Genomic DNA, 2,500 nt, shown 5'->3' on the forward strand with positions numbered 1-2,500 from the left:
CTTATACAATGAATTTCTTCCAAGTCTCAGCTAAGGTGAAAAGGACCACGAGGACTTTTCAGAGCATAGGTGCTGGCTATTGCTAGTTGCAGATATTAAGTATTAATTAATTAATCTGTGATAGGTTATGCAACCTGTAAAAAGTTCATTTACTCACCTGTGCTTCTGTTCTGAGAGACTCGTTCCACTATTTTGAATGTGCAAATGTGTGTGTGTGTGTGTGTGTGTGTGTGTACATATATGTGCATATATATGTGTGTCTACTAATTTTAAGTGTTTTTGTATGTTTTCTACTATCTCATAAAATGCTATTTTACTCTCCAAATTAGGAAAAATAAATAATTATAGATTTCAAATATATTTTAAGTAATTTATTTTCTCTGTGTGAAAGGTGTGAGCTTTTCTTTTTCTTAGTAGTCTTATTAAAGAAATTTCTTCCCAACCAAAAATGTTGTCAGCTAGTTCCTTTTCTGACTCAGGACCATAGAAACACTGACAGAATAGGAAGCTTTCAAAGCGTGCACCTAGATCAGGCATGAATGCCAAGGACTGTCTGAGGGATTTGGAATGTTTTAAAAATAAAAGTGATTATTTTAAGCTTCTGAATTGCACTCAGACTAAATGCATGGGGAAAATAAATGAAATTAAGTCATCAAAATAGCGAATTATTAGTATTGTGTCTCAAATCCATGCAGCATTATTCAGATTTTAAGTTACATATAATGAGATAAATGCATTGTTGAAGGTGAAGTAAATGCCCTCACTAAAGTAAAATTTAATAGAATCATTATTTTTAATAATAAAGGAATTGAAGAAGTTATATGGATTGTATAATGTGTTAACCTTTAGGCATATTTAAAGATAATCTTTTCATAGAAATAGCACTGTGAATAGGTTCATATAGGATAATTATAAGACAGTTTTTCATTTGGAAATGTTTAGTTGCAAATGTCATGGGAATTACATGTGAACCAAAGGCCCCGAATTAGCCTACTTTACAGATTTATAATGTAGTTTTCAAAACAGCCATATCTTTAATGTTCTGCTGCAAACACCATGTTAGCAAGATGCCTTAGTAGTTTCCTTCCTTCCCCTGAATAAGAACCCTCAGGATTTGTAGTCAGATTCAGGGGCATTCAGAGTTTTCAGGAGACGTCACTTCTGAACCAAGTGGACAGAACAAGAGAAATGGGCATAGCAGTTAATCTTAGCAGAGGGGACTTAAAGGAAGTGACCAAGAACTGGCTTCTTCGTAGTTCTGCTTAGATCCTAAATGACTAGGAATTCACTGGAGTAAATTGTGGTTGTACTCTACAGCGCTCAGGCAGCTCTCTAGGATTTCAGTCTGTAAAGGGTTGAAATAGCCTGAGTTTGGAAGGCACTTTATTCTGTACATTTCATTTATGTAAAATATAAGTAGCACTCAGTATTAAAGTTTTACCCTTAAGACATAGGGACCATGGCCATGTTCCATGTTCACAAAATAATGCTTAAGTGGAATTTAGCACAATGGGTGTCATGGGTGCTAACACAGACAGTTTAGGGGTGTCTACAGGAAAATAATATTTTCAAATGTAAATATACAAACCCCTTTCAAATCCTTTTTATAAAAGAGTGAGCTTCTTACAGTTATTTAAATTATTTTCCCTTTGCTGGATCTGCTGTGTGGCATAGGCCTTAAAAGTAATTAAAACTTTGTTGTGTCTTTTGTATAATAATTAATGCAGTTATTTCTTTGAGTCAGAACATGTCAATCAAAGTTTGGAAAATTTTATAGAAAATATGAAAACACGGTGTCCGGCCCCTTTTAAGAAAATTCACCAATAAAATTATTTTATAAAGGTATCGCTGCCTGTTGTTATTGAAATGTAAGATTGCACATAAAGTTGAAATTCACTTCTCCTAAGTCTGGAGCATTTCACACTTAGCTCAAACATATCTTATATAGATATGACATCTGAGAGGAGGTTGATGGTGGGACAGTGTAAAAAGATGCTTGCCAGGGGTTGGCCGGATAAGAATGGTTTTGAGAATTTCTATGGCCTTTGTACTTTTATACAGGTGAGTAGTTTTAGTATAATTTTTCATGTATTTAGCAGAAAGAGTGGTTTGGAGTTGATTGAGGAAAAAAAAAAAACAAACAAACAAGTACTTGATAATAAATAAGCTGTTACAGTTGAAAGCTCTGTCAAATGGAACTATAATTTTGTTAACATTTCCACCAATACTGGAATGTTCTAAGAAGTGAAATATCTGTAAAATTTGTAATATTTCATATAATGGATCTCTGCACAGTCCCCATGTCTTTGTTAGATGATTCTGCAGCTCTCCAGTCAGTGCAAACTTAGTTATTTTTTAAAGCTGTCTCCTGGTGAATTACTCTCTCCTTCACTCTTTTCTAATCTTCTAAAATTAGTACTAAATACTAGAATGTATAATATATGGAGGTAGCATATTTCAGATGTTGTTTTACATTAACCAGGCTTGGAAATTATTCTGC

General features: G+C 33.7%; 1 protein-coding gene across 4 annotated transcripts in view; it reads left to right on the top strand.

Annotated features, from left to right (window-relative positions):
• Positions 1-2,500, top strand: part of Foxp2 (forkhead box P2) — a 540,629-nt gene that overhangs the window by 296,152 nt on the left and 241,977 nt on the right. The gene's annotated exons all lie outside the window — the stretch shown is intronic.

Source organism: Mus musculus, chromosome 6 (genome assembly GCF_000001635.26).
Source record: "Mus musculus strain C57BL/6J chromosome 6, GRCm38.p6 C57BL/6J".
In the NCBI taxonomy this organism is placed as follows: domain Eukaryota; kingdom Metazoa; phylum Chordata; class Mammalia; order Rodentia; family Muridae; genus Mus; species Mus musculus.